Below are 12902 nucleotides of genomic sequence, written 5' to 3'. Positions count from 1 at the left end.
CTGGAGCCTATGGGCAGTAGGCGGGGGACACCCTGAACTGGTTGCCAGCCAATCGCAGGGCACACAGAGACAAACATCCGCACTCACAATCACACCTAGGGGCAATTTAGAGAGTCCAATCAACTTACTATGCATGTTTTTGGAATGTGGGAGGAAACCGGAGTACCCGGAGAAAACCCACGCAGGTACGGTGGGAACATGCAAACGCCACACAGGGAGGCCGGGGCTGGGATCGAACCCACGACCTCTGAACTGTGAGGCGGACGTGCTAACCAGTCGACCACCATGCCGTCATGGTGCTTTTTGGATATTAATTGAATGTATAAGATGCCAAAGTCTGTCTGCAAAGAAAAATAATACAACAACAGACAGCTAAACACAACCCAAATTTAAATGACTATTTTTGGGCTAAATTTGTACCACGTTGGATGGGCTAAAACAATAGCCAGTTTTCAATGACTATTTTTGGGCTAAAGCTTGACCACAATGAAGGGGATAAAACCCAATTATCAACAACTATATTTGGACCACATTGGACGGGCTAACCACAACACAATTTTCAACAACTATTTTTGGACTAAATTTGGACTATGTTGGAGGGGCTATAACACAACCCAGTTTTCAACGACTATTTTTGGACTAAATTTGGACACATTTGGATGACCCAAACACAGCCCAATTTTCAACGATTATTTCTGGGCTAAATCAAGACTAAGACGGATTGACCAGGTTTAGCCCAAAATCCAACGTCCAGAAGACGTCTGGTGCTGGGTGGGTCAGGACTGATATGGTGTTGCGATGCCAATTGGATTAGTGTGAATAATAAAAACAAAAAAGGTTTACTTGTGGACATATACCAGTATGCAAATTTAAAAAAAACAAAGCTTTTTTTTAAATACATCTCAAGAATCAAATTATTGTAACCATTCTACATTCTCTCAGAAGTGGGCTGTTTGCGTTATAACAGAGAGGTTATTTATTATTTCTGTCCAAATACGTCGAGTGGAATTGTTTTATGTTGAAGGTGGCTTTCGGCGCTGGTCGTCGACCTATTACCGTAATGCCTCGTATTAAAGTAATTAGGGGCGGCTCGTTTGACTTGGTCTTTTCGAGTGGAGACTGGCTAAACCGCAGGATTTCAGAGGCGGGACAAATCTGCGCCAACAGACAGCGAAATGAACCAATCAGCAACGAGCGGATATGACGCTGCCTCAAAATACTTTATCACTTTCACACACAGCTCCAGTAAGTGCCACGAACGTCAGGCGGGTCTCACCAAATTTCCTGATTTTTAACCAACGCGCTTAAACATTGACTTAGAAGGTCCATTATCACTTCACCGGACTAAACCATAATGTATTTTCTTGCTCACTTAAAGTCGTCTCGGTGCACGTTGAAGCGTCTCAGCCTAGCCTAGCTTAGCGTGCTAGTTGCTAAAAAGGAGACGTGCTTGCTAGCAACTCATCGCTCTGCAGAGACTGTTGTGGTTGTCTTGGGAAAATGTGTGCAAGAAGAACAGAGTACTACAAGGAGGAACTTTGTGGAGCAAAAGAGGATAGCGGGCGACTTCAACTACCGGACGCCATTTCCAAGATGCAGCCAATAATCCCTCACAGAGCAGGTTGGGTTACTCGTTACTTTTGTTTCGGGAATACGATCAATTTTAAACAGTATTTGTATGCTTTCTGGGTATCTTATTAGGGGGGTTCAGGTGCGATCAGAGGTTAAGGGGTGCTACACGGAGATCATGGCGGGGTAGCCGCCATGCTTGGAGCGCACTGGAGGCGACGTGACTGCTGTTGTTACATGCAAGACAAACTCGCTGTTGCTTGCTTGATTTAGACGGCCGAAATATATAAACATGGTGAACCGTTGCTGTGTTAGGGGATGCAGTTGTGCCACCCACGATCGCAAAGGAAGAAAATTTAACAACGGAATGAGTTTTTATAGGTTTTCTGCTTGGCGAAAGATCAAAGTTAGGTAAAGTTAGCAACAGATTGGCACATTTGTAGTTGTCCGTACCTCCAAAATGCAACGTTATTGCAACGCAAACGATGGCTTTGCCCACTTTCTGCAAGGTAGCCGAAGAGATGGTGCGGTTGTGCTTTTTCAACAAGCTCCGCTGAGACGTTGCCCAGGGACCGTCAACAAATAGCGAGCACCTACATGAAAACGAACTATTAAAAAAAACACGTTTGTTATTATTCATTGTCGTGTTTCTTCAACGGTTACACAAAGACTCCCAGCTGGTTACAATACTACCCTCATTTGGGGGAAAAAAATCATAAATCAGATTTTAGAAGGTAGTTTGTTTCAATACTCAATAACTCCATGAGTGTTCATCATTAGGTCTCCAAAGTCACATCACATATTGTTGGGCCTACCTGGTTATACTACAATTATTTCTAAAATGAAGATTGTACTGTAACAATCTGATGATCTACTATGTGTGTAATTAAAGAACAAACACGAAAATGAATAATGATTACGTTGTTTATTTGTAATTGTTTTCTTGTTGGTGGTTGCTATTTGTTGACAGTGACTCGTCACAGCCTCCGCGTCGCTCTTAATAAGAAACAACTGCATATTCCTTGCTTTGATGGCAAGCAGATGTTAAAAATCAACTCATATGAGCTTGTAGCTCGTTGGCTACGTCACTGTGGTTGTAAAGCACCGCCATTTTCTTGCATTTTAACATGTTTTGGAATCGACAAATACACAGGCTTTAACGTGCACTCATTCACAGCCCCAAACATGGCGGATGATGACGTCGTGATGACACGGCCCTATTACATCAGCGTAATGTCAAATTGCTGCGTACAAAAATGTGTTTCGCGTGTACGTAACGTGAAATGCCATGTCCAAAAGCATGTTTTGTGCGTTCGAAAATGTGATTCGCATGTACAAAATCGTCCACCCGCACGCACAAGATTGTTTTTACGCTTGCGTCTCCTCTCTGTTACGCATACAATACACTGATTCATGCTTGCGATACAGGCGTTAATAATTGTGCCACAATTCTTAACCAATCAGGAGTCGGACATTAGGGCTAATTCTGATTGGCTGTCTACGATGTGGATGTAGGACTGAACTTCTTAATCACTCAACCTCTTTTATAGATCGATATACAATAATCCAGTGGCTCTCCCATTCCCTACACATCACTTATTTTCATAAAAACATGATATGTAAATGTGGACTGCACTACCGTAAGTATTCTCAAGTAGGGAATCATATTTGCATTGTCCAATCTTTCCTTATGTGGAAAACGACTACGGAACATGTCCTGTATAAAAGTTATGTTAACAAAATACATGGGTAACAAGTTAACAACACAAGCAATGTAGTAATAATAATTAAAAAAAATTAAACAAAAACTGCACTATAAAGTACAGGTATCTGAAGAAAATACAGTACAGTATAACAAACATGGTCCAAATACTGTTGAAAAAAATACTGTAACACCAATGCAGTACAGTAAACTAACTTAACTTAACTACAGTAAACTGTACTGTATTTTATTGTTGATTTTTCTCAGACTTAGGAAAAATTGAGTCTATTTTGAGTTGTTGTGTTGGCTTCATTCTATGCTGTATGAAAATCTTTGCCTATCATACAGTTTTGTTACTAATTGCAAGTAACTGTTCTGTTGACCATCACTGATGTCTGGTGATTCTTGTGCATGCAAAAGGACACGTTCATACTAGGGATGGGAATTTCGACTAATTTGCTCGCCGACTAGTCTCAAATTTTATTTGCGATTAGTCGACTAGTCTATAAGAAAGAAAACTTGAAATTTAATACATATTGAATTCAAAGTTGAAAATGCAAATGTTTTATGTATTTACAGTAGGGTCTATTTTAATCCAAACTTTCAGGACAGTTTGTTAATTTAAATTCTATTTATTTTAATAAATGTTTTTGTATTATTTTTCACAAGACCTTTATTTTTTAGAGGTTCAATACAATACAATAATGCAGCTGTTACTGAAAACATGCTACTGAACACCAATTGATTGGCTAACCTTGCCTTTCTTTAGAAAGAAAATATATATGACAAACAATGCTGCATTTTAAGGGCAAGCAAGGAAAGTCTATCTAATCTAAGCAATTTATGTAATCATATGGTACCATATCATGTATCTGTATGTACAGTAGCTGCTGCTACGCATGATATAAGCTAAATATTTGCTAGATATGTGCATTTGTGTGTTGAACTTGTTGGCTCAATATTGCAATTAGACGTATTTAGCCGATTCTGACTTTGGGTCATGAGCCGCATCGAGGCGTCCGAATGAGCCGGCCGGGCCGGCCCGGATTACCGACCCCGCGAAGGGCGACTGCTGCCACCGCAGTGTCCCAGCGGCGGCTGCAGCTGTGGAGAATTGTGGGAAGGGCCCGCCCCGCCCAGAGTCGCCACCGCCGCTGCCCACGCTTGCCGGCCGGGACGAGGAGCTGAGCGCAACTGGGGGCGAGCTAACGTGCTATTGTTGCTACGCAGCTTGGGCGGCAGGATCCCGAGGCTGCGCGCCGCACGTGGTTTCTCATCGCTCCGGGAGAGTGGTTGTAAGCGAGTTTATGCTTACAAAGCCTACAGACGACCTCCTTGTCATCTGCTGCATCAAAATACTGCCAAACGGTGACGTTGTTTTTCGTGGGCGCTTCGACATCTCTTTTCTTCCCCAAATTTAGTGTCCCCGCCCCCTACTATGTGTGCGTGTGGGCGGGGGAGAGGGGAGCAATTCTCTGTCTTGGTGGCGTGAGGAACAAGATGCGTGATAATGCAGCGTTTAACCGACTATTAAAATACTACACGTTTAATAAAGCGTAGACGGTTAAACGACTAGTCGCGCACATCCCTAGTTCATACGTTTATATAAATGTATATATTAGTGCTGTCAAATGATTAAAATTTTGTAACTAATTAATTGTGAAATTTTTCAATAATTGATCGCGATTTTTCAACTTACCGTTAAAAGTTTCTTCACATTCCATCTAATCATTCACGATGGACTTATTTCATATGGACAACACTAAAACATTGTACAAAGTACATATCTTGTTTACAAAATGTGACCAGTGTTAATTCTCAACACTTGTCCTATATACAGTAAGTATTCTCTAGTAAGGAATCATATTTGCATTGTCCAATCTTTCCTTATAACGGAATTTCCTGATGTGGGAAACGACTACGGTACACGTCCCGTATAAACGTGCAAGTATGTAAATAAAATACACGTGTAACAAGTTAACAACACAAGCAATATAATAATAATAATAATAATAATAATAATAAACATTTTTTAAACAAAAACTGCACTATAAAGTACAGGTATATGAAGAAAATACAGTACAGTATAACAAAAATGGTCCAAACACTGTTGAAAAAAATACTGTAACGCCAATGCAGTACAGTACTTAACTATAGTAAACTGTACTGTATTTTAATGTTGACTTTTCTCAGACTTGGGAAAAAAAATGAGTCTATTTTGAGTTGTTGTGTTGGCGTCAGTCTTTGCTGTATGAAAATATTTGTCTGCAAATCATACAGTTTTGTTGCTAATTGCAAGTAACTGTCCCGTTGATCATCACTGATGTCTTGGTGATTCTTGTGCATACAAAAGGACACGTTCATCTACGCCACTGTACTTCGTCCGCCGAGACGCAAGCAATTTACATTGAGCAGGCAAACTGCTGGAATCGTACTGAGCCAGAATCGATTCCTTATTTTTCAAAGTCTCGTAGATTTGAGTTTTTCCGGCTCCAAGTGTCTCCTGGATGTTTTTTACTTCGTGTCCAGCTTCGTTTAATCGGATGCATCACACTCTCTCTTTCACGGTCGTTCACAGCCGAAAATGTAAATGAATACATTTTAAATCTTTCGCAATTTCAGTAAAACGCATGCCAATGAGGTAACTTACATGTCGCCGTTTTGGATCCGATGATGGCGGAGCGGTCAAAGTTTTTCCATAGTATGGAGTGGGAACTGCTTGAGTTGGCGCTACTGCGGGCTTCGCTGTGGCGTCCGGGTTCATGGTACAATACCGGACCTTCGTTGTAAGGTAAGGAATCGATCGTTGATGTAATAAAGTAGTAGAAAATTCGATGTATACGTTTTTTTTCCGAGTGAGGGAATTTCCGTTTGAATTAATGATGGCGGAGCGGTCAAAGTTTTTCCGTAGTATAGAGTGAGGACTGCTTGATTTTGCGCTGCTGCGGGCTTCGCTATTGGTTCCGGGTTCCGGATACCGGAACTTCCGTTGTCAGGAATCGATTGTTAATGTAAAATAGGAGTAGAAAATTTAATGCATGCGTTGTTTTTCCGGGTGAGGGAATTTCCGTTTGACGGAGGTCTGTAGGTGGGAATACTTACTGTATACCGTATTTTCCGGACTATAAGTCGCTCCGGCGTACAAGTCGCACAAGCCATAAAATGCACAATAAAGCAGGAAAAAAAAACATATAAGTTGCATTTTTTAAAGAAAATTTATTTGATCAAATCCAACACCAAAAACAGACATATTATAAAGACAACAACAGACTTACGGTAATGTTAGGACTGTATGTGAATTTGGGGGGATTCACCGGAGCGCCTCATCCAAACTGTCACTCGAATCACTCGAATCAAAGAGTGTGACTGGACACAGTGATAGGGAACAACTGGCTTCAGTAACACTCCAATCCATTCCATAGAGATCAACAACTCGCTCAATCCGGCACGTACACGACGGCGAAGAGTCGCGTATATGCCGCTAACGGCTAACGGACTCCAAACGTCCTCGTTAGGACCCCTAAGCTGTCCAACAATATGCCCGACACAAATCAACATAAAGAAAGGGCCCTTTAGCTGCCCGGGGGTGAATGCGCTTGCATGCTATCCATCACAAGCAGAGCTTTGTGTGCTCTAAAGAAGCCATCCGGACGCTTAGTGTAGCACTTTGTAAGCCACAAGTTCATCATTTCTTGATTCATCCACCCTTTCTCACCCTTTCTCGTTCCTCTAGCTGTGGCCACCTAACTTTTAGACCGCGATTGGCTTTCTTTGTTTTCTTCATTGCAGTAGGAGTAACCTCCGCCTTTGGCCAGTCCCTTACAAGTTTCTCGCTAACTCCAAACTTTCTTTCTGCTGCTCGATTGCCGTTTTCAGATGCATATTTTGCTACTTGCAGCTTGTAATCTGCAAAATATGATTTTCTTTTCGGTGCCATTTTTGTTTAACCCTTCTCAGTTGTTTTTGAAATGACTTACACAGGCCTAGAGCGCCCTCTTGCGGCTTGGTTTGAAAATAACATGTGAAATGATTATGGAGGTAATGTGTTAATAATTTAAATCGCACCCCTGGCCAAACTATGAAAAAAAACTGCGATATATATATATATATATATATATATATATATATATATATATAATATTAGGGCTGTCTAAATTAATCCAACCCCCTTTTAACGCCGTCAATTTTTTTGATCGCGTGATTAGGGTTCCCATAGCAACCAGCGGCTGCGCTGATAAAAGATGCTGTCACCATTATCTATATATGTATATTTAAAAAAAAGCTTTAGAGTGCATGTATATTTAAAGAAACAGCTTTAGAGTAGAGGAGGCATTCCATCTGCTTCAAAATATTGGCGATGAGGATGAATTTCTCAGCTGACACATGCACGGCTAAAGTGCCCCTGCCCCGCAGTGTTATCCGCGACGGTATTGTAATACTTAAGAGTTGTTCTTCCTTATCTTTGGACACCGTGGTATGGCGGGTTACAATATAGGTTAGACTTTATGTATTTATTCTGCCGCCTTCCTTGGTCAAGACAACCGACACGGTAGGACAGTGTTTTGTTGAGTCTTGTGAGTCTGACGTGAACAGTCTCGCTCTAATTCACCTCTCTCTCTCTCTCGTTTCTTTTTCGCGCTTTACCAAACCAAATCAAAAAGGAATAAATACTTAAGCACAATATACAGAAAGAAATATATACTCCCAAAACAATATTGCAGCATTTTAGAAAAATACAAAGTACCGTAATATGCCGTTTGCTCCAAAGCATTTTTTATAACAGCAGGAACCCTGCAGCGCGATCGAGAGCCGCACGGGACAATCTCAGCGGTACACCAATCATCAATAGAAGGGGATGTCAACCCAAACATTTTTTTTCAAGAATATGTTCTATGCTGGACCCCTAGTTCAAACATACATTCTGATTAATATTGTGTTTGTGGAATATGAGTCAAGCAGCAAAATCTAGCCATCTTAGGGGTCGGCCATTTTATCACTTCTGTCAACTGAAAATTACATCACAGATGCCCTGAGGGCTCAAATAATGACCAATCATGGCTCAGTTTAAGAAAACAGGTGAGCTGTGATTTGTTGTTACCTGAGTAACTGTGATGTCATTTTCAGTCGACAGACGTGACAAAATGGCCGCCCCCAGTGATGGCTAAAAACAGGTGGATTAACTCTTATTCCACAAACGCAATATTATCAGAATACTTGGTTTCAACTAGTGGGCCTGCATATATTCTTGAAAAAAATATGTTTGGGTTGACTTCCCTTTAATAAAGTATTTGCATAAGAAAATCAATCCTCGTATTCATGTTAAGGGTATTAAAATTCAAGAAAATAATGGGACAGAAAAATCAAGGGATTTTTTTTCCAATAGATAAAATATGCGATTAACTACGAGTTAACTATGGAAGAAATGCGTTTAATCGTGATTAAAAATTTTAATCGTTTAACAGCACTAGTTTGTACATAAAGAATTTAAGCTATAAGCGAACGAGGCTTATTACAAAAGCAGCAGCTTGCTGCTGCGATTTATATATTAGCCGATTGGTCAACTAATCGCGACTCCTGTTAGTGATTAGCCGACCAGAAATATAATCGTTTGTGGCAGCCCTAGTCCTAAGGCACATTTGTCAAACTCGAGGCCCGAGGGCCAGATCGGGCCCGCAACCTCATTTTATGTGGCCCGCCAAGGCAAATCATGTGCATCAACTTTGCGTTTCTCGCAAATTGTTTTCACTTTTAACAGCACTGAGAAATGAGAGACTGCAATGTGTTATTTTTTAGAGTCCTCCTCTTTAAAATAAACGGAACACATTTAAATTAAAGTCAATTGAATTGATGAAAAATTATTGAACAAACAATTATTTACCAGGTTAAAATTTCACAACTATCCACCAATGTGTTGTGTATATACGATCATATAAGGCGATTTATGTGGGTTCACAGTCATAACGATTACTGTACTACTATGTGGTCCCCGACAAAAAATGAGTTTCACAAGCCTTTCCTAAGGTCTCTGTTTCATCATTACAACAATCACAGTTAATTTGTATAGAAATTAAACATAATGGTTGGATTCTCTCTTTCTCTCTCTCTCTTTCTCTTTCTCTCTCTCGTTAGAATGCAGTTTGATGTATGTTGCCTGTGTGCTCAGTTTGTAATTCTGTTTTATAGAAAAATTGATTGGTTGCTGGTTTTGAGTAATAAAAATCATTACCAGGATAGATGTGTATCTTTTACATATCTACCCTTGTATTGATTTCCTGAGACAGAATTTAGAGCAAATTAACTGTTTTTTGTAATGATTGAGAAACCTTAGATTTTTTTTTTTTGTACTTACATACACCAAAATGGTTGTTTACTTGATTTTGTACTTATCATGCTTCACTGAGAAGTGTTTTGTTGAAATATGCTCCATATTGATTGATAAAAAAATATATACAGTATATGGAGCTTGCAGCAAACAACATGAACAAATATATACCAGTACAGTAGATAGATAGCCTGCTGTGGTTAGTTGCACGGATAATAAAAGTTTAAAAGACTTTTCTAATGGAGCAAAGCTATATGAAAGCATCACGTGTCTTTCTATATAATGTTTTAACAAATGCGTACCGCATATTGTGCAGAGGCGTCACCTGTGTTTTTTCGTCCTAACGTAGTTTCCGAGGGTTAACAAACGAACACGGCCGAGCTGCTGTGCATGCGCTTAGATTGTGCCAGGTTTTCAGATTAGATTTTATGTTATTATTAGGTTTTATTACTTTAGAAAAAGCACAGTTAGTTTGCTCTTAACTTTGTTTCAGAAAATCATTACAAGGATCAATTTCATTTAGCATGTGAAAATGTTTCTTTACCATTTCTCCAGTTGGTATTTCGTCCTAATTCCCAGCTCCAATTTTTTTCGTTGACAGTAGTACATCTACTTACGAACGTATCTTCATACAAAATGTTCAAGTTACGAAACGCCTCAACAGGAAGATATTGTCTTTTGTTACGAAAGAAATTTCAGGATACGAAAGGTAAAAATACAGTATGGGCTGCTACTCGCAGCTCCAGAAATTCCTGAAGGCAACATACTCATAGCTGCTCTGCCATTGGCTATTACCTAGCATCTTCCTGGGATCCCATTGGCTAAGAGAGACCTCTACCGGATGTGTTTATGTGTGGAGATAGACAGGTAGATAGATAGGTATGTGATAGACATGTCTATGCAGCGTCCTCGTCATTCGTCCCTCGGGCAATGAGGTGCTCTGATAGTTTTACGTGGATTACAGTACTCGCTATGGACCCCAAGAAAGGGATGGAGAAACGAGGAAAAGAAAAAAATAGGAAAATCTTTTTTTTTTTTTGTGTCCAAACGAAGCAAGAGATAATAGAAAAGTATGAAAAAGGGATTTGGTTGGTCTCGCCAAAGAATATGACCGTAATGTGTCGACAGTCGCCACGTTATTAAATCAGTTGTTTACAAAACGCCAGGCAAAAAACACTTCTGACAGAGAACATGAACCAAAAAGCGGCAAAAAGGACAGCAATTAAAAGGTAAACGACCATTTTTATTCCTTACTCTATTCTTTGTTTTAGATTATGCACAATTCTCATTTGTTGCGCAATAATCTAATTGTAACATGTATTTGTTACATGTTTTGATGCATTTTTATGCTTTATAAAACATTTATGTCTGAATATTGGGGGGCTTGGAACGGATTAGGGCATTTACATGGAAAACACGTACCTACTTACAAAATGTTCGCTCAAAAATGTGCAATGTCAGACCGTATGCACGTCTTTCCATAAATAACCAAGGATAGGCTTCCCACAAAAAGTCTGGAAGTGAATTTGCAAATGCCGAACAGCACGTCGTAATCCAAAATTAACTGGCTCTCATAATAACCTTCATCCTAAATATGAACTATAATGCCATGTGCGTTTTGTCTTTTTGTGTCATGCAGGCATCAGTGAATATGTTCATCCTCACATTAAAGAGGAAGAGGAGGACAAAGAGATTCCCCAATTTAAAGAGGAAGAGGAGCAGCAGTCTCCTTCCGTAATAAAAAGGGAGGAGCCAGAGCTCCCTTGCAAGAAAGAGGAGGGAGAAGAGCCCCCCTACATCAAAGATGAGGAGGACCAGGATATCTGCAAGATACCATGGACTAATGTATCTTTGAAAAGTAAAGATGAAGGTGAAAGTGAGGTGAGCAGAGGGGCGGAGCCTCCAAGCTGCAGCTCACGTCAACACGTGACAACAGAAGGTGATGGGGACCTCTTGGGAGGATCACAAGGAGACGGCCTCCGACCTCCACTATCTGATAGTGATGAGACGTCATCAAATGGTGATGATGATGAAGAATGTGAAGGTGATATGACATGTAACAATGACAACAAATGCTGGAAATGTTCTGAGTGTGGGAAAACTTGTGCTTTCAAAGGACGTTTAAAACACATGAAAATGCACCCTGAAGAGAAACCTTTTTCCTGCTCAGTTTGTGGCCAAAGATTCTCTTACAAGGGAAGCTTAATAAGTCACACCAGAACACACACTGGTGAGAAACCTTTTGCATGTTCAGTTTGTGGCCAAAGATTCTCTCTGAAGGGAAACTTAATAAGTCACACCAGAACACACACTGGTGAGAAACCTTTTGCATGTTCAGATTGTGGCCAAACATTCTCTCGGAATGGAATCTTAATAAGTCACACCAGAACACACACTGGTGAGAAACCTTTTGCATGTTCATATTGTGGCCAAACATTCTCTCACAAGATAAGCTTAATAAGTCACACCAGAACACACACTGGTGAGAAACCTTTTGCATGTTCAGATTGTGGCCAAACATTCTCTCGGAATGGAAGCTTAATAAGACATACCAGAACCCACACTGGTGAGAAACCTTTTGCCTGTTCAGATTGTGGCCAAAAATTCTCTCTTAAGTCATTCTTAAAACTACACCTAAGAACCCACACTGGTGAGAAACCTTTTGCCTGTTCAGATTGTGGCCAAAGATTCTCTCAGAAGGGAAGCTTAATAAGCCACACAAGAACACACACCGGTGAGAAACCTTTTTCCTGCTCAGTTTGTGGCCAAAGATTCTCTCACAAGGGACACTTAATACATCACACAAGAACCCACACTGGTGAGAAACCTTTTGCATGTTCAGATTGTGGCCAAACATTCTCTCAGAAGGGAAACTTAATACGTCACACCAGAACACACACTGGTGAGAAACCTTTTGCATGTTCACATTGTGGACAACGATTCTCTCAGAAGGGAAGTTTAACTTATCACAGAAGAACACACACTGGTGAGAAACCTTCTGCATGTTGAGTTTGTGGACAAATGTTCACTCATAAGTTAAGCTTGAAAATACACAGAAGAACACACACTGGTGAGAAACCTTTTGCCTGTTGAGTTTGTGGCCAAAGATTCTCATGGAAGGTTTCTGTCAAGAGACAAGTGCGCTGATGACAACCGCAAAAATCTATAAGAAGTCTTAAATGAAAATGTTAATGTTTAACAGCTAAAGTATTTGACAAAATCTGCATTGTTTTATTCAATGTAACGTCTTTTATTTTATCCTCGTCTCGGTAACTACTAAATTTTTTTTTTTTTTTTACCAATTGCCAC

The 12902-nt window shown here is 40.2% G+C and overlaps 1 pseudogene across 1 annotated transcript; it reads left to right on the top strand.

Moving 5' to 3' along the window:
- The first annotated feature begins 1200 nt into the window (after positions 1 to 1200).
- LOC147126850 (uncharacterized) lies at positions 1201 to 12535 on the top strand (annotated as a pseudogene). The gene is made up of 2 exons (XR_015084679.1): positions 1201 to 1621; positions 11233 to 12535. The product of XR_015084679.1 is annotated as an uncharacterized LOC147126850 (transcript).
- The last annotated feature ends 367 nt before the right edge of the window (positions 12536 to 12902 follow it).

This window comes from Filicampus tigris, chromosome 22, assembly GCF_054856515.1.
Source record: "Filicampus tigris isolate MCC_2025a chromosome 22, RoL_Ftig_1.0, whole genome shotgun sequence".
NCBI lineage: Eukaryota > Metazoa > Chordata > Actinopteri > Syngnathiformes > Syngnathidae > Filicampus > Filicampus tigris.
Note: the sequence above shows the minus strand (reverse complement) of the source record. Positions and strands in the feature narration are given on the sequence as shown.